This window comes from Phycodurus eques, unplaced genomic scaffold, assembly GCF_024500275.1.
Source record: "Phycodurus eques isolate BA_2022a unplaced genomic scaffold, UOR_Pequ_1.1 contig_222, whole genome shotgun sequence".
Lineage (NCBI taxonomy): Eukaryota > Metazoa > Chordata > Actinopteri > Syngnathiformes > Syngnathidae > Phycodurus > Phycodurus eques.
The window spans coordinates 24,840-48,618 of NW_026904219.1; the positions used below are offsets into that span (position 1 = coordinate 24,840).

General features: G+C 47.9%; 1 non-coding gene across 1 annotated transcript; it reads left to right on the top strand.

Moving 5' to 3' along the window:
- Positions 1-561: 561 nt before the first annotated feature.
- trnae-cuc (transfer RNA glutamic acid (anticodon CUC)) lies at positions 562-633 on the top strand. Its single transcript has one exon. It is a non-coding gene; the product is annotated as a tRNA-Glu (tRNA).
- The last annotated feature ends 23,146 nt before the right edge of the window (positions 634-23,779 follow it).

Sequence of the window (23,779 nt, forward strand, 5' to 3'; positions counted from 1 at the left end):
GTGTATTTCAAAGTTGGTACATGCCCTGACTGTTACTGATTTGCCTGGTGACATTTTGAGGAAGCTAACGGCAATTTTCAGCCGTTTCATGTGGAAGAGAGAAAAGGGTCTGCTGACTCATGCTACGCTGATAGGGGATCATGGAGCGGGTGGTTTGGGTTTGATTGATATAGACTCGAAGAAGAAATCTTTAAGGCTGAAAATCATCAAAAAATGTTTGGACTTGTCCTTCACAGCCCCGTGGAAGGACTTTGTTATACCCACCCTGCGCGGGTTGGGGCATTTTGGTGACGATAACTTATGTCAAATGTTGCCGAGGTCATTGTTCCCTGCCCTAGATCCCTTTGAGAGGGAGGTTCTGGAGGCATGGTGGTCGCTCAGGCCATGGGTGAGAGCAGAGCCAAAGTCGCTGCAACAATTGCTGAAAGTTCCGCTGAGGTTCAACCCCAATCTCATGGGCGGAGGGCCAGGGAGTGGGCGGAGGGCCAGGGAGTGGGGAGAGAATGAGAGACGATCCTTTTAGGGATTGTCTCGAATAATAATTTTTGACTACACCATAACTCCTTGGTGGTCTAGTGGTTAGGACTCGGTGCTCTCACCGCTGTGGCCCGGGTTCGATTCCCGGTCAGGGAATGTTAGTCCCTAAACCTGTTTGGTTGTGTGTTGCTCAGCAGTGCCTGTGATTTGCATTGACCTGGGTTTGATCCTCTCTTACTGCATCCCGATGGGGGGCGCAAGCCAGTGCAAACTGTCAGCTGGTCCCAAGCCTGGATAAATGCAGATGGTTGTGTCACGAAGGTTGTCTGTCTTAAAACTTGAGAGTGAGAGATGTCAGTGTTCATTCAAAGAATTCCATCCTGGATCGGTCGTGGTCAGGGTTAGCAACGTCCGAAATTCAGCTACTGTGGGTCGAAGATGGGTTTAACTTTTATTACCATGGTGTAGATGGGAAGAGGAATGGAGGAGGGGTTATTTTAAAGTAAGAGTTAGCTGAGAATTTCTTGGAGGTGAACCAAGTTGCCATAGCTTAGTGGTGTGCATGTGCACCTCATGTGTGGAAGGTCAATGGTTCAAAACTTAGTACGAGCAAGACCTGGTTATTATTGTATTTAAAAAAAAAAAAAATCTGCCTTGAAAAACAGCTTCGACAAAATACTTCTCCCCATCGGGAATAAAATCTTGAGCTCCTGCTCGGACACCGTGAATAGTTCTGCCAGTGAAGTGGGAATCAGGATCGAGAGGCTGCGTGTGAAGATTCTCAATATGTGTGTGTGTGTGTGTATCTTCAAAACTGTGTTCCAATGTCTCAAAAATAAATGCGCTGATCTCCAAACGCACCATCAACAATACACAAGCAGAATTGAATATTTACAAATGATAAGTTATGATAAATGCACACGTCAAAAAACAAACAAACATTTAAATTGCAGATATGTTTGTGGATTTGAAAAACACGTATGTAAGTCACAGATATATTTGTGTCAAAGATTTTGACACTAATCTCTCCCCATAGTTTTTCATGGCAGATAAAAAGAAAAAAAGAATAACTAACATGCCTTGTTTCCTTGTTGAGACGTATAACCACAGACAAGATAAGCTGTTCTCACCCGGTTTCGAACCAGGGACCTTTTGCGTGTGAGGCAAATGTGGCAAACACTACACTATGGAAACTGCTGGTTTTCTTTGTCTAACTGCCCCAACAGTACTTTTGGGAGCTGCCAGCCAGCAACCCTGGCTGGCTGGCATACAACCAACCCAACAAGATAATGTGAGTATTTTTTTTTTCCATATCTGATTCAAGACCATGGAGCTGACGGATGAAGTGAAGCAACTCCCCAGCCAAAACAGCAAGAAGGACTCTAGCCTGGACAGAATGGTGAGACCTTGGTGGATGAGTAAAATTAGTTGAAGTCTGGTCTCAAAGCATTGTTTCCTGCTCAGGAAACGAGCAGAAGCAAAGACAAAGGAGAGATGAAAGTCCTCCAGGCTGAGTAACCAAGCCCTTCAGAAAGTAGTCAGAGAAGTTTATCAGGTCAGAACATAGTGTTCATTGTGTACAAATATCCACAGTCTAACAATGTCCACAATGAATCTCCAGCTGGTGTCTCGTGAAGGCGATAGTGGTGCGTCTGAAGGTCTCTGTGGTTGTTCTCCACGGAGGAACACCACCCTTATGGCTGTGCAGGGTGCCCTCACCAAAGCACCAGCAACAAACTCAGGTCTGACCCTCTTTTTCTCATACTATCACAAATTGTTCCACTTTGTGGTCAAAATGACACTCATTCTTCCAGGACTTTTATGCCCACCTGGAGGCGTCCCTGGAGCAAGCATTGCATACTCGGCTGCAGCAGAGCGACTGGGCCAGAACGGAACTGGAGGCGAGGATCTGGGAAGTGATGAAAGAAAGTCAAGAGGCCAAAAGGCTTTGGAGGAAACTGTCCAGGAAAAAGACAGATACCGCTCCTTACTAAACATCATCTGCAGGTGCCCAGTTAACCTTCACTACAAAGACAAATAGTCCCCAGTTCAGAGTTTTGTGGGGTGGAGAGGCCTTAACAGTACTACATGTTTGTGAGTCGACTTCAAAAAAAGGGCTCATCCGGGTTTTGGAAAGCAGACCCAGAGTCGTGGTGGTACAAGAAGTATTCCAGATTCCATTTTACCCATCATACCTCTGCCGAGACCAATGGGAGAAACCACACACACTACGAGCACCAACCCAGTACCCAGTTGCTCAGAAAGTAAAACAACCCCATAAACCAGTTAGATGTGAGTCTGGCAGTCACTTTTTGCAATTATATCAGCCTCTTTCACTCTGACATTCAGGAAATTTGGAGTACCAGAGGCAAAGCAGTAATATCTCTTGCTGGTCAACTTTTAAAAAAGGGCTCTTGTGGGACTTGAAAATTGGACCTCTCACACCCACAGCTAATCGAGAAGCATACCGCAACAACAACAAGGCACATAGAAATGAAAAACATGATCACTTGTCATACTGGCCATTGTGTGACAATGGCAGTTTGAAATGCAAAGGATGCCTGGCCATTGACATTTCGAAAGAGAGCTTGTCAGGGGATTTCAACCCCGGGACCTCTTGCTGTCCTGCTCTTCGTGAGAAGTACAGCCCGAGACCAACAACCCACACAGAAGAGCAGATGACTTCATAACTTGTCACATGGGCAACTATATGACAAGGAAGCGAATAACCACAGATCTTAAAATACACTGTTGAGCTTCTCGAAGCAAGAATCATACCCATTAACCAAAACATGAATCCTAAATGACACTTTTACTTATTACACAAGCCACCTGAAGAGGACACACTTTTAATATTGCAGGATACTCATCCACTACAGAAGTTTCCTTAGGTGGGCTCATCCGGCAACTGAATCCGGGACCTCTCACACCCAAAGCGGGAATCATACCTCTAGACCAATGAGCCACTGCATGCACAGTAGACCGCATAACTTGTCACATGGGCCACCGTGTGACGGCACTGGAGGCCTTTTCCACGAGGAACCGCTCACACCTCAAATGAGAATCATACCCCAAGAACAACAAACAACACTGAGGAGCTCATGACCTCATGTCTTGTCACATGGGCCACCGTACGACAAGGTAGTTAAAAATGCAGCAAATAGATTACAAACAATGTTTTGAAGGAGGGCTCGTCCAGAACCTTCTCGAACCCAAACCGAGAATCATACCCATAAACCAATGAGCCACAGAGAAATGAAACCCCCGTTTCTATTCTTGATGCCATGTCTGTTCCCAGCGAGAATGTGGAGCAGCAGAGTGTGGCAGCTCGACTCCAAGCATTGCGAGCTGGATGCCTTGAGTATGAGGGGCCGTGAGGGACATTATTCAGGATTAGCTCTCACACTTTCACACACACACAAACTACTCGAAATCATTTTCGAGTGGGTTCACTTGTTGAACCATTCATTGTAATGTCATCCATGTTTGTATTAATTTCTGGAATCACCACATTATTATTAGTTTGTAGTTCAGGTAATGGGCCTTCATCAACGCCAAAGTAGTTATTAGCATCAAAGACACGGTTAATGGCTGGATGGATTCCATCCATCTATCCATTTTCAACACTGCTTATCCTGGTTCGGGTCGCGGGGCACTGGAGCCTATCCCAGCTGACTTCGGGCAAAAGGCGGACGACACCCTGAACTGGTTGCCAGTCAGTCACAGGGCACATATAGACACGGACAACCATTTGCACTCACATTCACACCGTCACTGAGTGGGAACTGAACCCACGCTGCCTGCACCAAAGTCAGGCGAGTGTACCACTATGGCCCTGTGGCCCTGTGTTTCAAGTTGTTTTTCTTTGTGTTGCAGTGTCTGGGTGGGCGTGGACATCGGTGACGTACCTGTCATGCATTGTAATCATCAGCCTTTTTAGGGGGCACCGTGACAGTGTGTGGGCGTCGGAATATTCACTCGTTTTTGCCCCGTGTTTGCCGCCGTTCTGACCGCTGTCCAAATTTAGGCTCAATACGATTATACCACACGGACCGTTTGTCGTGTCTCCCTGCGTTATCTGTTTTTGATTCTCTCTGGTTGTGAGTTCCTTTAGTTTCGGATGTCTCGCCATCATATGCTCTGCCATTTAATTAAAATTGTTCGGACCTCTGACCTGGAGTCTATTTTTTTAGATCTGTCCTTACAGCATTGCCGCGCGTGACAGAATATTCCGACCAGAAATGGATCCCACAAACTCAGACTCTTTTCGCCACGAGTTGGCAAGTCAGGGACATTTGTCAGGAAGACACGAGACATCGTTACATGAGCTCAGGGAGGCAATTACGGCGTTAACGACCCATCTCAGTACACTGAGTTCTCGGGTTGATCAGGTGTGTGCACTTGGATTACATCCGGTTCTGGCAGAAGCACCCGCCACCAACACGGTGGCCGCGGTGCCACCCGCCAGGGAAGCTTGACACCCAAATCCACCTCGTTATGCTGGGGAGCTCGGCGGCTGCGGTCAATTTATTTATCAATGTACCCTACTATTTGACCAACATCCGCTCACGTATGCCCACGATAAGACGAAGGTTCCTTTTATAATGAGTCTACTTACGGGTGAGGCGGCATCGTGGGCGATGGCGGTCAGCAGCGCCAACCCAGCGTTATGTTCCTCCTTCCCGGCATTCAAATCTGAACTGAGGAGAGTTTTTGATCACCCCGTCAAGGGCAAGGAAGGCGGTAGCCGGTTGTTGAACCATTCCCAGGGGGACTTGTCAGTAGCCGAATACTCCATTTCGTTCCGCATCCTGGCAGCAGAGAGTGGATTCGACGATGTTGCGTTGAGCGGCATTTTTTCGTCGGGGACTTTGTCCTGCCGTCAAAGATGAGTTGGCGGCCCGGGACGAGACCACTAATTTGGAGGAGTTGATCGGACAAGCTATTAGACTGGACAATCGACTGAGGGAAAGACAGCGCGAGCGGGCAGCTGAACGGCGCATTTTTTTTTAGTCCGCTTCCCCGGGACATTTTTCGTCCGCCATGGAAGACGCCGCCTGTGTTCCCCGATCCACCTCGGTGTCGACGAGGGAGCCGGCCCTGGCCGTGGAGGAGCCGATGCAACTCGGCGGGGGGCGACTGGCGGAGACTGATTGTCGGAGACGCATGAGAGCGGGGGCGTGTCTGTACTGCGGCCGACAAGGACACAAGAACACTGAAACACAGCGGGTGCATTCGTGAGTCCAAAAGGCATGACTAAGTACTCAAAATGACCTAATGGAGTATTGAACGCAGTCTTCCACTCATCTCCCTCCTTCATCCTCACCAGGTGATAGGCATTTCGCAGATCTAATTTTGTGAACACCTTGTGAACACAAACGCCGAGTCCAACAGCGGGAGAGGACACTTATTTTTTAACGTGATGTCGTTAAGACCCCGGAAATCGACACAGGGTCCCGTCCTTTTTATCGATAAAAAAAAATCAGGCGCCCACTGGCGACGATGAGGGACGAATCAACCCCAGCAGCTGCTAAGTCTGTACAGTGGACAATTTAGAGTTTCTATCACACTGGAGTCCACAAAACACTCATCAGCTCTGGAGTCAATTAACGCGGAAACCTTCACACTGCCGCCAAATCCCGATACTTCGCCTGGCAATTGTAGTCTCGTTGTTCGATCCAGTTCTCAATTCGCCGGGTACCAAGTCTTCATCAAAATACTCACACGATGAGACGTTCTTTCCGGAGGCAGAAGGTGCTGTCACCACCACCTGGCCGCTCTGCTTGGAACGCAAAGAGTCACTTCCCCGTGAAGGTCTCGCCATGCAATGATGTGGTCCGGGACATGATGAATGTATTCTGTTTTGTGTACTTGGACGACATCTTAATCTTTTCCCGTGATCTACGTGAACATCGCCAACATGTCCGCATGGTGTTGCAGCGCTTGATGGAAAACCGTCTTTACGTCAAGGCTGAGAAGTGTGAGTTCCATGCGGAGTCGGTACAGTTTTTGGGGTTCATTGTGGAGAAGGGCCAGCTTTGGGCCGATCCAGCCAAGATCCAGGCTGTGGTTCATTGGCCAACTCCAACGTCAAGGAAGCAGTTGCAGAGGTTTTTGGGTTTTGCTAATTTTTATAGGCGATTTATATGTGATTACAGCCTTAAAGTGGGACCTCTGACGAGACTTACTTCCAATAAAATACCATTTGTATGGAGCCCTAAGGCAGAAGTGACTTTTGATCATATTAAACAATTGTTTGTGAAGGCTCCTGTGTTAAATCATCCTAATCCTGACCTTCCTTTTTGTTGTCGAGGTGGACGCATCTGATTCAGGTGTTGGGACGGTCCTGTCCCACAGGTCCATGTTCGACCAGAGGCTGCACCCCTGCGCCTTCTTCTCTAGGCGCCTGAGCCCTGCAGAGGCCAATTACGATGTGGGAAATAGAGAGCTGCTGGCCATTGTCCTGGCGCTGCAGGAGTGGAGGCATTGGCTGGAGGGTGCGAGGGAACCTTTTCAAGTTTTCACCGACCACAAGAACCTGTCTTACCTCCGGACTGCTAAAAGACTCAACCCCCGTCAAGCACGTTGGGCCCTGTTCCTTACCCGTTTCGACTTCATCATCACTTACCGCCCTGGGTTGAAGAATGGCAAACCTAACGCCTTGTCTAGGCTGCATGTCTAGGCTGCATGTTGTGGAGACCATTCTACCTGGGACCCGGGTGGTGGGAGCGCTTCAGTGGGAGGTTGAGAAGAAGGTGGAGGACGTCCAGGCCCCGGGAGGTGTTCCTGATAGCAAATTGTTTGTTCCGGTCGTTTTTACGTCCAGAGGTGTTGAAGTGAGGACACACTTCTAGAGTCGCTTGCCATCCTGGGGTCAGTCGGACACTTTTCCTCATTTCCCAACGGTTCTGGTGGCAGGGACTACGCAGGGACGTTAAAGAATATGTTTCGGCATGCTCAGTGTGTGCCCGTAGCAAGATGTCCCATCGTCCTCCAGCTGGTCTTCTTCGTCCACTGCCCATTCCTTCCTGCCCCTGGTCCCACATCGCCTTGGACTTCATCACGGGCCTTCCGCTGTCTGGAGGGAACTCGGTCATCCTGAGTGTTGTCGACAGATTTTCCAAGATAGCCCATTTCGTTGCTCTGCCGAAGCTGCCGTCCTCCTTTGAGACTGCTAATCTCCTTGTCGACCATGTCTTCCGAGTTCATGGTATTCCTGCTGATCTGGTGTCTGACAGGGGGCCGCAGTTCGTCTCTTGGGTCTGGAGGTTGTTTTGCAAAGCGCTGGGGGCGTCCTCCAGTCGTTCATCCGGTTTCCACCCGCAGACCAATGGCCAGGCTGAGAGGGCGAATCAAGATGTGGAGGCTGCTCTTCGCTGTGTTTGCCATCAGCACCCCTCCTCGTGGTCTTCTCACCTGCCTTGGGTGGAATATGCGCATAACACCCTCGTTTGCTCTGCTACTAGACGGTCGCCATTCATGACTGCATACGGTTACCAGTCGTTGTTCCCTTCTCAGGAGAGGGAGGTGGTCGCACCGTCTGTCCATCTCCGAAGGGCTCATCGGGTGTGGCGGGATGCAAGGGCGGCCTTGTCCCGTACTGAAGCTCGCAACAGGCAGTTAGCTGATCGTCATCGGATCTCAGCTCCTCCCTACCGTCCTGGTGAGAAGGTCTGGTTGTCCACACAAGATTTGCATTTGGCAAAAAAAAAAAAACTGGGTCCTCGGTATATTGGGCCTTTCGAAATTGACTCTGTTGTTAACCCGGTGGCAGTTAAACTTCGGCTCCCTCCCACCATAAAAGTTCACCCGGTATTCCATGTCTCCTTGCTCAAACCGGTTTCCTCCAGCCCCCTGTGTCCTCCAGCGGTGCCTCCTCCTCCTCCGTGGGTGGTTGATGGTGAGCCAGTGTACACGGTGGGTGAACTATTGGATTCCAGAAGAAGGGGCAGGTGTGTGCAGTATTTGGTCGACTGGGAAGTTTACGGCCCTGGGGCGCGTTCCTGGGAGTTCCCGCTCTTGGATCCTCGATCCGTCCCTTCTCCGGGCCTTTCACTCTCTCCACCCTCAGAAGCCGGGTGGTCTGCCAGGAGGCGTCCTTTGAGGGGGGGATACTGTCATGGCCCTGTGTTTCAAGTTGTTTTTCTTTGTGTTACAGTGTCTGGGTGGGCGTGGACATCGGTGACGCACCTGTCATGCATTGTAATCATCAGCCTTTTTCGGGGGCACCGTGACAGTGTGTGGGCGTCGGAATATTCACTTGTTTTTGCCCCGTGTTTGCCGCCGTTCTGACCGCTGTCCAAATTTAGGCTCAATACGATTATACCACACGGACCGTTTGTCGTGTCTCCCTGCGTTATCTGTTTTTGATTCTCTCTGGTTGTGAGTTCCTTTAGTTTCGTATGTCTCGCCATCACATGCTCTGCCATTTAATTAAAATTGTTCGGACCTCTGACCTGGAGTCTATTTTTTGGGATCTGTCCTTACGGCATTGCCGCGCGTGACAACTACACCTGGATGGATTCCTGCATTGTTAATAACACCTGCATGCCACCCCCTTGTGTAGAGAGGCCATGATTGTTCCATTGATTGATAAATTCAGTTGGTGCTCTTTCAATTCTTGGCAGATACACATAGTGGAGACAAAATAGATGTAGTTCATTCAGCGAATCCAGTACCCCATGCTCCTCCATGAAGTTAAAGAGATTTATAAAGTGTCTGGATACAATTCTATTGAGCTCTGCCCATCGTCTCTCAATCTTTTGGTTGTGCACTGATACACATGTAATAACACTGTTCAATCCTCTTTTCTCTAACATAAAACGGGCAACCTTAATATTTTCCATACCATGATCACATCTATCTATCTATCTATCGATCTATCTAAGAGCTGAGATCAAGATGGCGCCTACCAGTGTGGCCGCCTCGGTAACGCGCTCTCTAGTATTGTCTTTGTTTTTGTGTTTTTCGTCCGTCTTTGGAGACCTTACACGACTCACTTACACAAGGGGAGACCTGCTAACCATCAAGGAGGCTACTCCGGACTTTCTGTCACCAACTTTCGAAAATCCGCTCAGTTTTTTCCCCGAGTTACTCACCGGAGCGGCGTCAGCGGTTTTCGGCGCATGGATGCGGAAGCGGCGCCACAGAGGAAAACGAGCCGGAATTCAGGTGAAACTCTGCAAGAGAGGACACAGATTGGCGTTCCCGTCGATCCACCTCGCGAATGTACGCTCCCTACCCAACAAAATGGACGAGCTTCATCTTCTGTTAAAGACCAGTAAAGACTTCGGACGTTCCGCGGCCATGTGCTTCACGGAGACCTGGCTTTGCGACGCTGTACCCGATGGCGCCGTCACGCTTCCCGGCTTCAACATTCATCGAGCGGACCGCGACATGGAATCATCGGGAAAAACGAAGGGCGGCGGGATATGCCTCCATATAAACGAAAAATGGTGTACGGACGTCACGGTGCTCAGCACACACTGCAGCCCGCATTTGGAGTCGCTGTTTCTGAACTGTAAACCATTTTACGCGCCACGTGAGTTTGCATCGTTTATACTGGCTGGAGTCTATATCACACCGCAAGCTAACACGAGCGCCGCATTGCTAACGCTCGCCGAACAGGTCAACGAAATTGAAAAAAAACACCCTGACTCACCCCTCATTATTCTCGGGGACTTTAACAAAGCTAAACTCAACCACGAACTCCCTAAATACAAGCAGCACATCGACTGTCCTACCAGGGAAAATAATACTTTAGACCACTGCTACACTACGGTAAAAAACGCATACCGTGCTATACCTCGTGCAGCCCTGGGCTCGTCTGATCACTGCTTAATTCACTTAATACCGACGTACAAGCAAGAACTTAAATGTGCGAAGCCTACAGTGAAAACAGTCAAAAAGTGGACCAATGAAGCAAAGATGGAACTTCAAAGCTGTTTAGACTGCACAGACTGGAGTGTCTTTGAAAATTCAGCTGGCAGCCTGGATGAATATACGGACACTGTCACATCCTATATCAATTTCTGTGAAGAGGTTTGTGTACCAACAAAATCATTTCGGACATTCAACAACAACAAGCCGTGGTTCACTGCTAAACTTAAACAGCTTCGCCAAGCTAAGGAAGATGCATATCAGAGCGGGGACAGGGCCCTGTATAATCGAGCTAGAAACCAGCTTACTAAAGAAATTAACATTGCAAAGAGGATCTATGCAGCAAAGTTGGAAAAACAGTTTAGCGCGAACGACTCGAAATCAGTCTGGCGTGCATTCCAATCGCTGACTAATTACAAGCGACGATCCCCCCAAGCTGAGAACAATAGCACACTAGCCAACGACTTGAATACCTTCTATTGCAGATTTGAAAAGGACAGTTTCACTCCACACACCCACCCGGCCGCACCCGCGACCACAACCACACCTCTGACTTCTGCGTTAACCATCCATGAACAGGATGTGAGACGCATCTTCAAACAACAGAAGATTAACAAAGCAACAGGACCGGACCATGTGTCCCCATCCTGCCTCAAAGTCTGCGCGGACCAGCTCGCTCCAGTCGTCACTCAGATCTTTAACAGATCTTTGGAAATGTGCGAAGTTCCATCCTGCTTCAAACGCTCCACCATCATTCCAGTCCCCAAGAAACCTGCAATCTCTAGTCTGAATGACTACAGGCCTGTCGCTTTGACATCTGTGGCCTTTGAACGTCTCGTGCTGGACCACCTCAAGAGTGTCACAGGTCCCCTGCTGGACCCCCTGCAGTTTGCCTACCAAGCGAACAGGTCTGCGGATGATGCAGTCAACATGGGACTGCACTTCATCCTAGAACACCTCGACAGTGCAGGGACCTACGCGAGGATCCTGTTCGTGGACTTCAGCTCAGCGTTCAACACCATCATCCCTGAACTCCTTTCAACCAAGCTTCTCCAGCTCAGCGTCTCACCTGCCATCTGCCAGTGGATTTACAGCTTTCTGACGGGCAGGACACAGCAGGTCAGGCTGGGGGAGGCCACCTCATCCACACGCAGCATCAGCACTGGGGCGCCCCAAGGTTGTGTCCTCTCTCCGCTGCTCTTCTCTCTCTACACGAACGACTGCACCTCAGCGAACCCGACTGTCAAGCTCCTGAAGTTTGCAGATGACACCACTGTCATCGGCCTCATCAAGGACGGTGACGAGTCTGCATATCGACAGGAAGCGGAGCGGCTGGAGCTGTGGTGCGGGCGACACAACCTGGAGCTGAACACGCTCAAGACGGTAGAGATGATCGTGGACTTCAGGAGGCATCCTTCGCCACAGCTGCCCCTCACGTTGTCCAGCTGCCTTGTGTCAACCGTCGAGACCTTCAAGTTCCTGGGAATTACAATCTCTCAGGACCTGAAGTGGGCGAACAACATCAACTCCGTCCTCAAAAAGGCCCAGCAGAGGATGTACTTCCTGCGGCTTCTGAGAAAGCACGGCCTGCCACCGGAGCTGCTGAGACAGTTCTACACAGCGGTCATCGAATCGGTCCTGTGTTCTTCCATCACAGTCTGGTTTGGTGCTGCTACAAAAAAGGACAAACTCCGACTGCAACGGACAATCAAAACTGCTGAAAGGATTGTCGGTACCCCCCTACCCACCATTGAGGACTTGCACGCTGCCAGAACTAAGACAAGGGCGTGCAAAATCCTCTCGGACCGTCTGCACCCCGGTCACCATCTCTTCCAGCTCCTTCCCTCAGGTAGGCGCTACCGATCAACGCAAACTAGAACTAGTAGACATTCCAACAGCTTCTTCCCTCTTGCGATCAACTTCTTAAACACCTAACCTATAATTCCATTACAACAAGCTGGCAATTTTTTGACTTGAGTTCGTTGTCACATTTCTGTGGGGCCAATTATGTATTACTTGTGCACTCACTGTAGTTGTCTCGCCATGCTGCACTATTTGCATATACTGGCCACTCATGCCAGAGTAGCATCTGCTCCATTTGCACACTGATTGAGGAGTATCTGTAACATTTGCACAACCGACATTGTCCCAGATGATCGCACTACTCGTCACTTTAAACCGCATACACTCCTTGAAGTCTCAGCGCCCTTTGCACAATGGTCATTGCACCGGACTATTGCAATATTAGTCGTTCGAACTGCTCTAAGTGCTAGAGGACTCTGCATCTTTTTGCACAATTGTTTTTTGTCAATGTCTTTATGTCCCCAAAGTGTTCTGTAAATTGACTGTTTGTTGTACTAGAGCGGCTCCAACTACCGGAGACAAATTCCTTGTGTGTTTTGGACATACTTGGCAAATAAAGATGATTCTGATTCTGATCTTAAAATAAAGTATGTATGCGAGCATTTGAGATGGAAATGTGAAAGGATTTGAGTGTTTTTTATGAATGGATTTGAGGATGGTATGTGAATAGATCTGATATGTTCATGTGAGTGTGTTTGAGGTGTATGTGAGCCAACATTTGAGGCGTGTATGTCAGCGTGTATTTATGAGTTGAAAAGTGGTTTCAAAATAAAATATGGCATTGACCAACAGCGATAAAGTGCATTAGTAAGCCAAACTTAAGCAGTAGCGTTACATAGCATTATACTGTATAGTATATACATATATTTTTTTAATGAATATATGTCATATACTTATTGATTATTGTGTTTCAATTATTGTGTTTTTAATGTGTAAGTGCTGTAGGATATGACGTCATGGTCGGCCAATCAGAAGCCGTGTCGTGTATGACGTAGTACCAGGCTGGCTCGTCTATCAAGAGCGAGATGGCATTATTCGGTCGCGGATTCTGGCGAATATATGTGCCTTTCGGGCTAAAGCGCAGTGGACGTGTGTTTACTTCTGGACTCAAGGCAGAGTTTCAACACTGCTGCGTTACAATCTGAAACGTATACGTTTCGTTGCAGGCAGGATGGCCGGATAGTCGCGTTGAAGCTCTCCTGCGCCGGTGTACCTAATGAGGTGTCCAAAGGGAAAGAAGGAATTTAATTGTCGTCGTGAAACTCGTAGCATAGCTGTGCACTCCAGTCAGAGTCAAATATTACATGACTTTATTAAATATTGGTACCTCTCAATAAATTAGAATATATTTGAAAAGTTTTTTTTCAGTACTCATACAGTGATTAAACGCTGAAGTACTTTTCGGAGGGCAAATTCCAGTCTAATTTCTACGTTAAAAATCACGATTTCTTGAATGAATTCACTATTTCGTTTCGTTATATTTTAGTTTCTCAATACGGAGATTTTTTGTTTATTTTCTATGAGCTGCAATCATCAAAATAATACATATTTTAAATATGAAATACTTCACTCTGAGTGCGTGCAGTGTACAGTTCATCTCTATAATGATGAATTTAATTTTTGAATTGAACTACCTAATAAAAGATTTACACTATTCACGTGTGAGCATGATTGACATGAACTCGTGAATGCCAGTGATGTGTGCGAGAATGTGATTGACATGCTTGCGTGAACGCATTTGAGTCGTGTTGATGAGAGCAAGACGCGTGAGTATGAGAGCATTTGAGTAGTGTAAATGAGAGCATTTGAGTAGTGTAAATGAGAGCGTAAATGAGAGCATTGGGACAGCAACCTTCTTCTCCTCAGTTAATAATCTCTGTACCATAAATGAAGGTCAACAATGCATGAACAAGAGTCACTGTATTCCCCCAAACTGAGAAATACAAAGTGCCTTTTAAACACACACCTACGACTACCCACTTCGTGCTAATCTGGGACATATTATTATTTTAGCGCTTTCACCAAAATGCCAACGCTAGCCGAGACAACAAGTGCTTAGATCCCTGGTATAGTAAACCAGTAACTAAATGAGCATGTAAATATCATGCACAATTCAAGCCTCATACATTTGTATTTCTGCTGCATCCGCAGCCTTTGCTGCATTTGCATCTTTGCGCTAACTCACAACTGGGGTTTAGCATTTTTTTTATTGTTGTTATCCGGCTGTACAACTGAAGTGTGGTGGGAGTGGCTATGTAAATTATAAACATCTATAGGACCAGAGTGTAAGTGAGGGGCTACTCAAGAAATTCTCATAGTTATCAGTCATTTGTCGAAGATGCCTGAGGAATGGAAGAAAAGTGTGCTGGTGCCCATTTTTAAGAACAAAGGTGATGTGCAGAGCTGTGGGATCTATAGAGGAATAAAGTTGATGAGCCACACAATGACGTTAAGGGAAAGAGTAGTGGAGGCTAGACTCAGGACAGAAGTGAGTGTTTGCGAGCAACAGTATGGTTTCATGACGAGAAAGAGTACCACAAATGCATTATTTGCCTTGAGGATGTTGATGGAAAAGTACAAAGAAGGTCAGAGGGAGCTACATTATGTCTTTGTAGATCCAACCGGAGAAGGAGCTGCCAGCTATGAGGTCTGTTAGTGTTTCAGCTAATGTACTAACACCTAATTTTGCAAAATGAAACTTCAAGTATTCTGAGATTTAAGTAGACACAAGGTTGGAAAGGTCTGGCGTCAGCTTATTCACTAGGGATGAAAGCGTACCTGATGATTTTCGACACACTCAAAATGACCATGCAGACAGCCACATTCCAACTGTGGATAGCATCATGAATTGCAACTGCAAAAATTGACTTCAGGCCTCAGTTAGAATGGACCTCGCAAGCAATGGTTTACTAAACCAGTGCTCTAACCACTGAGCGACAAGGCTTTCTTGTGCTGGATAGACTTAGTGTATTCGTTAAGGAGCTAATTTAGCTGTCACCGCGGCATGGTTAGCACGTCTGCCTCACAGTTCTGAGGACGGGTAAAAATCTGGCCTCGCCTGTGTGAGTTTGTATGTTCTCCCCATGAGGCACGTGGTCCCGCAACGCTATCCACCATGCTGCCTTCGACACCACCTGCTCCAGCAACTAGAAAAATTCGCCGTCACCCAGGCCGACATCAGCGGAATCCCCAGACGTTCAAAGCGTTTTGTAGGGGGCCTACTCATTGTTTAGCATAGGAACCTCCACGGTTAACGGCATCAGCTTAAAACCGGTAAAGAAACAAATTGGGGCGCTCTGAACCGAAATTCCTAACATTCGACGCAGTATGGAGAGACAAACCGCTTACCTCCAATCGTGAGGCGAGACACTCGAGGGCACTATCCTTGTCCTCAACACTACAGTGTCATCCTGAACCAAACAAGACAACTGCTGTCGGTGATCCAAACGGATTATGCTCACACACAGATTGTTACCAAATAGATGAATGACATGCTATGTGAAATCTCTGCATCCATAGACAATTTAGCAATGGGTAGAATCCCTCCATACTTGGTACCCCTGAGCTTAGTCGAAAGCATCCTGTCTAAAGGTCTAGCAAGTCCCATAACCCCTCTCCAAGCCCACTTGGCTTTTTCTCTCGGGAGTTCCACTGTCTTGTATGTCGTAATTAATGTTGGCATCTGGCAGCACGACACTTCGCCTATCATGATCGTAATCCTGATCTGCATCTGGCGCCAAATTTGCATCCTCGCAAAAAACATTCCTTACCTGTGTCCCAGTAAGCTGTTCATCCGAGATGTAGCGGATGGGATTTGTGGGCTGAAGCCTAAGAAAGGATGGGTCGCGTTGTAGAGCAGAAGCTACACCTCGCTACCAGGTTACTACAACTCACGCGGAAATTGTTGGGTCCAAATGGCTAGTCAACACGCCAGCCCGAAGCGCAACGCTGAGTTATGACCACCATGACATCACGACAAGACTCGCCCTGCCAAATCAAACCATGTGGCTCGACGTCCCCAAAGATGCCATTTTGCATATTGAGGACGTCGCCCTCGACTACCTGCCAGCCGACAATTATGAGAACTTTTTCAGACAGTACAAATTGGAAGTTGATCCTGAGACGCTATTAATCACCCACATTGACAACACCTTACGCGCTATTAGCACTGAGGACAGAACACTCGAGCTCCCGCTCATGGACTCCTGGTCCGCAGCAGAAAACATCTTAATTGCCTTGGTCAGTCTCAGTTACTGCATGACTTTCGGCATCGCCTCCCTGCTCTATCGAAAGACTCAGAACTTGCAGGGTCTTCTGAACCAGTGCCCAAATGCGTGACCCAAAATTTTCCGTAGGAAAAGAATGACTGAACCCGAACCTCACCCCATACAGATAGGGGAGGAGGTCCTCCTTGACCTAAATTGCCCCCCGGACCTCTCTACCCCCTTTTGAATCTCAACGTGGATTCAGCTCTCCCCAAGATTAGAACATCTACTTGGAAACTTCCCTCTCCTTGATTGATGTGTTTCCCGACCACTGTGCCCCCTACGTGCCAAGTTGAAGCAAGCTACCTTTTCTTTCGCTTCCTTTCTCCTCCGTAGCGGTGTGTTGAGTTTCTCCTTTTGGTTTTGTTTTGTTTGACTTTTACTGAGAACTCTACACCTAGTTAATGTTTACCCTTTGTTTTAGCTTCACCCCTGGCCCGAATTACTGGTCTCACTGCCATCCCAATCGACACACCTCCACACATTGATACACAAACGTCAGTCCTGACACCGACACCTATATATATACACATAGGCTGACCTAAAGTAAGAAGTTGCCATAAACAACTGTTATAGCCATAAAGGGGGGCGGGGGGGGGGGGGGGGTGGATATGCACTAATGTTGTACCTTGGTAACTGCATTGTGGTATGTGTTCCGAATCAGATGCCCCAGCCACCTCATCTGGCTCCTCTCGGTGTGAAGGAGCAGCGGCTCTACTCTGAGATCCTCCCGGATGACAGAGCTTCTCACCCTATCTCTCAGGGAGAGCCCAGACACCCTGCGGAGGAAACTCATTTCGGCCACTTGTATCCTGCATCTTGTTCTTTCGGTCATGACCCACAGCTTGTGACCATAGCTGAGAGTAGGAACGTAGATCGACCGGTAAATCGAGAGCTTCGCCTTTCGGCTTAGCTCCTTCTTTACCACAATGGATAGATACAAAGTCCGCATCACTGCAGACGCTGCACCGATCCGCCTGTCAATCTCCCATTCCATTCTTCCCTCACTCGTGAACAAGACCCCAAGATACTTGAACTCCTCCACTTGGGGCAGGATCTCAACCCCGACCTGGAGAGGGCACACCACCCTTTTCCGACTGAGGACCATAGTCACAGATTTGGAGGTGCTGATTCTCATCCCAGCCGCTTCACACTCGGCTGCGAACTGCTCCAGTGAGAGTTGGAGGTCACGGCTTGATGAAGCCAACAGAACCACATCATCAGCAAAAAGCAGAGATGCAATACTGAGGCCACCAAACCGGACCCCCTCTACGCCTCGGCTTGCACCGAGAAATTCTGTCCATAAAAGTTATGAACAGAATCGGTGACAAAGGGCAACCTTGGCGGAGTCCAACCCTCACCGGAAACAAGTCCAACTTACTGCCGGATATGCGGACCAAACTCTGACTCCGGTCGTACAGGGACCGAACAGCCCGTATCAGGGGGTTCGGTACCCCATACTCCCGAAGCACCCCCCACAGGATCCCCCGAGAGACACGGTCGAAACGCCTTCTCCAAGTCCACAAAACACATGTAGACTGGTTGGGCGAACTCCCATGCATCCTCGAGGACCCTGCCAAGGGTGTAGAGCATGGTCCACTGTTCCACAGCCAGGACGAAAACCACACTGCTCCTCCTGAATCTGAGATTCAACTTCCCGATGGACCCTCCTCTCCAGCACCCCTAAATAGACCTTACCAGGGAGGCTGAGGAGTGTGATCCCCCTGTAGTTGGAACACACCCTCCGGTCCCCCTTCTTAAAAAGGGGGACCACCTCCCCAGTCTGCCAATCCAGAGGCACTGTCCCCGATGTCCACGCGATGTTGCAGAGGCGTGTCAACCAGGACAGCCCTACAACATCCAGAGCCTTGAGGAACTCCGGGCGAATCTCATCCACCCCCGTGGCCTTGCCACCGAGGAGCTTTTTAACCACCTTGGTCACCTCAACCCCAGAGATCGGAGCGCCCGCCTCAGAGAACCCAGACTCTGCTCCCTCATGGGAATGCGTGTCGGTGGAATTGAGGAGGTCTTCGAAGTATTCTCCCCACCGGCTCACAACGTCCCGAGTCGAGGTCAGCAGCGTTCCATCGCCACTATACACAGTGTTGATGGTGCACTGCTTCCCCCTCCTGAGACGCCGGATGGTGGACCAGAATTTCCGTCTTTCTCCATGGCCTCACCGAACTCCTCCCATGCCTGAGTTTTTGCTTCAGTGACCACCAAAGCTGCATTCCGCTTGGCCAGCCGGTACCCATCAGCTGCCTCAGGAGTCCCACATGCCAAAAAGGCCCGATAGGACTCCTTCTTCAGCTTGACGGTGTCCAACAACAGGTTCGGGGATTGCCGCCACAACAGGCACCAACCATCTTATGGCCACAGCTCCGGTCGGCCGCCTCAGCAATGTAGGCGCGGAACATGGTCCACTCGGACTCGATGTCCCCCGCCTCCCTCGGAACATGAGCAAAGTTCTGTCGGAGGTGGGAGTTGAAACTCCTTCTGACAGGGGATTCCGCCAGACGTTCCCAGCAGACCCTCACAATACGTTTGGGCGTGCCACGTCAGACCGGCATCTTCCCCCACCATCGGAGCCAGCTCACCACCAGGTGGTGATCAGTTGACACCTCCGCCCCTTTCTTTACCCAAGTGTCCAAGACATGCGGCCGCAAGTCCGATGACACGACCACAAAGTCGATCATCGAACTGCGACCTAGGGTGTCCTGGTGCCAAGTGCACGTGTGGACACCCTTATGCTTGAACATGGTGTTCGTTATGGACAATCCGTGACGAGCACAGAAGTCCAATAACAGAACACCGCTCGGGTTCTGATCGGGAGGGGCCGTTCCTCCCAATCACGCCCTTCCAGGTCTCACTGTCATTGCCCACGTGAGCATTGAAGTCTCCCAGCAGAACGATGGAGTCCCCAGCGGGAGCGCTCTCCAGCACCCCCTCCAAGGACTCCAAAAAGGGTGGGTACTATGAACTGCTGTTTGGTGCATAGGCACAAACAACAGTCAGGGCCCGTACCCCCACCCGAAGGCGGAGGGAGGCTACCCTCTCGTCCACCAGGGTGAACCCCAACGTACAGGTGCCGAGTCGGGGAAGCAATAAGTATTCCCACACCTGATCGGCGCCTCTCACCGTGGGCAACTCCAGAGTGGAAGAGAGTCCAACTCCTCTCGAGAGGACTGGTACCAGAGCCCAAGCTGTGCGTGGAGGCGAGTCCGACTATATCTAGTCAGAACTTCTCGACCTCACACACCACCTCGGGCTCCTTCTCTGCCAGAGAGGTGACATTCCACGTCCCTTGAGCCAGCTTCTGTAGCCGGGGATCGGATTGCCAAGGTCCCCGCCTTCGGCACTGCACCCGACCCCTATGGCCCCTCCCACAGGTGGTGAGCCCATGGGAAGGGGGACCCACGTGACCCTTTCGGGCTGTGCCCGGCCGGGCCCCATGGGTGCAGGCCCGGCCACCAGGCACTCGCCTTTGAGCCCCACCTCCAGGCCTGGCTCCAGAGGGGGGCCCCGGTGACCCACGTCCGGGCAAGGGAAACCTGAATCCATTTATTGTACTCGTCATTGGGGTTTTTGGAGAAGTGCTTTGTCTGGCCCCTCACCTAGGACCTGTTTTCCATGGGTGACCCTGCCAGGGCCATAAAGCCCCAGACAACTTAGCTCCAAGGATCATTGGGACACACAAACCCCTCCACCACGATAAGGTGAGGGCTCAAGGAGGCCTTCTGTGATCCCCACTATAACTGTTTTCTGGTGCCCCGCCTCTGCCCTTTTGTATAATCTTCCTTTGGGAGAGGTGGGTGATCATATTTCATTCAGGTGGTAACCCTGAACCATCCTAATGTTGCTCTTTGTTTATTATATGCATCTTTAGTTCAATATTATTGTTATGTCTTTCCCTGTCACATAATGGGTACATGTCAGTTGTATTTAGAAATAGTATTTTTAACAGTTGAAGATCGCTGGCTTGATGCTGTGACAAGCTGAACTGACTTCCGTGTTGTCGATGTCATCATATGTTCAGGAAGTCCTCGATTTACGAACGAGTTCCGTTCCTACGCTGGCGACGTAACACGAATTTCCCCGAAAGTCAGATTTCACCATTAAAGTCAAAATTTACGGCGAAATACTTCTGTTACGGGTATTGTCCCATGTGATTGTGACAGCAAGCTCAGTGTGTGTGGGCGTGTGCGTCGATGTGTGAGTGAGGCGGGACGGCTCACTCACTCTGAGGCGGCATGACTTGATGGTTGATTGTCAATTCAGAGAAAATTACAAGATTTATTTTTTTAACATAATGTCTTCAAGTTCTGTGGCATGTTACTACCACCTACTGGTCACAGTGTATATTGCCACTGAATAGTCAGCCTGCAGCGTCACATGATCAGTGAAAAAGAAACGTGCTGCCAGGGGACAAAGGCTGGTCGGTGAAAACAAGAAAATGGACACTAAAGGACTGTAACAACTCCTAAATTTCTGGTCAGAAGGCGCACGTTTTTCACTGTGTTTACTTGTGTAAAGAAGAAAAATGCTGGTTAAACTTCAGTTGGAGCGTGGCTTATTTGTACAAGAAGAAAACTTTGTTATATCCATCTTTCACCCAAAGACAGCTGGAATGCGTGACAACTCACAGGCGGTATAGAAAATTGATATTGATCATTTAATCCAATTGGGAAAATGAAAATATTCAAATATAAGCCTATGGACTCATGCTACACCAGGAAATTGTTACTGATCATTCTGATGTCACAGATGAAATTTGAACATTCCTTTAGGGATTCAAAATGGAGGAAAAATGAAACGAATATAAGAATGATCTAAATGTAAAAAATAAAGTTGCTCTATAAGTGCTACATAAATGTGAAAAGAATGAGGAAACAAAGGCAAATCCAAACGTCCAAGAGGACCACAAAGAAACTATTTTGGTCTGTAGGACCTGGACTTATGAGGATGTGAAAATGGCCGGAGCCGGCATCACACCCTACAAAGTCGACATTGATATGAGAAAAGGTTACGACATGCGACACCTGCTAAAATTACTGTAGATTATCTGTACTCAGACAATGAAGCAAAAGTCGTGGCAGGAATCATTTTACCAGACAAATTTAAGGAACTGTATAAAAATGCAAGTGTCCCACATTTCATTGTGCAAAGGCATTTCCAGATGGAGAGACATGCATCAAAGATTCATTGGCCTAAGTGCATCATCTAGCAGAAGAGGGACATAAAGTTAGCAAAAATAAATTACAATTGTGTAAAAGGCAAGTCAAATATCGAGGGCATAATTTAAGTGTAGAAGGAAGGACGATATTAGAAGATAGGAAAGCTATTGTCTTAAAAAATCCTAAACCACAGACGAAGAAACATATGATGTCATTTTTAGGTCTGACAAATTATTGTAGAGCATGGATTCCAAACTATGCAGAAATTGTTGCATCATTGTCAAAATTAATGTATGAAGCCAACCTTAAAATGACATCACCTGTTCAATGGAATACAGAGGCAGAAAAGGCCTTCTGTGACATTAAACAACATTTGGTGTCCAGTACTGCGCTGGCCCTTCCAAATTATGATAAACCATTCATTCAAATGGTAGATTGTAAAAACTATTACATGACCTCCGTACTTACACAACAATACGGTGATAAGCTAAGACCAATAGCTTATTTTTCAACTAAATTGGACAGCGTGACGTGTGCATTACCGCATTGTGTCAGAGCAGTTGTGGCAGCTTCGATGGCAGTAGAGAGCAGTTCCACGATTGTGTTATTTCATCCATTAACTCTTAAGGTCCCACATACAGTGTCTGCTCTCCTATTGCAAATGAATAGGCCGTTTTTAGCACCTGCAAGACATTTATCTTGCATGGCCATCTTGCTGTCACAACCACATTTGACTGTTGAGCGATGCACAACCTTAAATCCAGCCACACTAATACCCTTACCTGATGAAGGCACGCAGCATGATTGTCAGGAATTGATTGAACAAGCTGCTAAATTAGTAGCATTAACCGAGTCATGCAAACTGATGATAAATAAAGATGTTACAATCTATACTGATAGCCAATATGCGTATTCCACAACAAGAACGCAATTATTGGGAAAAAAAAAGTGCAAAACTACAAAATGAAATTTACATTAGCACAGAAGGGAAACAAATACTTCCCAAAAAAAAAAAAAAAAAAAACCTTTTCAAATGGGCTGCTATATTGAGCCATGGTGTGTCACATGTCTCAACCGGAGGGATGGTGGCACAGATACATCGACACTTTACAGCCATACAAAATAGCAGAAAGAAACACGTTTGTTCATTTAACACACTGTAAAAGAGTGATTTCAGCTGAGTACTCAAATCGGGAAGGTGAGCAAAAGTCTGATAACGGAGCGGGAGCAGATGTGTAGATTCTGAAAAAAAGGCACACCCACGTTGGTTACGAGATTCGATAAGTTGTTACGTAGCAACTTTGTCTACTATGGTGTTGGTTTTGTGGTACATGGGACGTCCCACCCTAAATGATACAACCCATTTTTTAGATAGAAAATCACCTACCAACTGGACAAATGTGACGAACCCAATAATAAAAAATTTTGAATCATTAAATCGTATCAAAAGGAGAAAAGCTGATCATCAGAACTGTGGGCATGGCCTCCAAACGCGGCAAAACAGTTTAATATTTTGTGCCCCCCAAAATCAAACTGCTTTAATCATAATTCCATATGCGGCTCTCACCAATGATGCTCAAGAGAATGGGCAGAATTGGGGATTTGGATATGACTGGTATGCATCTATAGGCTTTGGACGGGAACACCTCATTGGTGAAACAGGTTATGATTGGTCCAGTTGGTCACAAAAAACAGCAAAAGAACATAGAAAGAAGTTTAACATAAGCAAAACGGCCCATAGTTTTATATTGAAATACAAATCAAGTCACCCAGTGTGTTTGATGATGAGCTTGTGGGCATATTCTGGCGGAAAAGATCTCCACTTCCGAGCAGCATTGTGTTATGGGAACTGTGTTAAACCAGAAATGCCATTGAAAACTTCAAAGAAAGGTGGACAAATTTGAATGGTTAACAACATAACTACTGATGATTGGTTCCTTGTTGTCACAGGAGTTTCAGGACAAAATAACAATTGGTTACTATTGGTGGAACAAGCAGCAAATGTAGCAAGAAAAGATCGTGTGGTTTGCATGGATCCCAGGCCTTTGTTGCGCATAGTTCCAGCACAATTATCACAAGATTGTATTATTCCATGAATGAACGCTACTGTACCAACTGAGA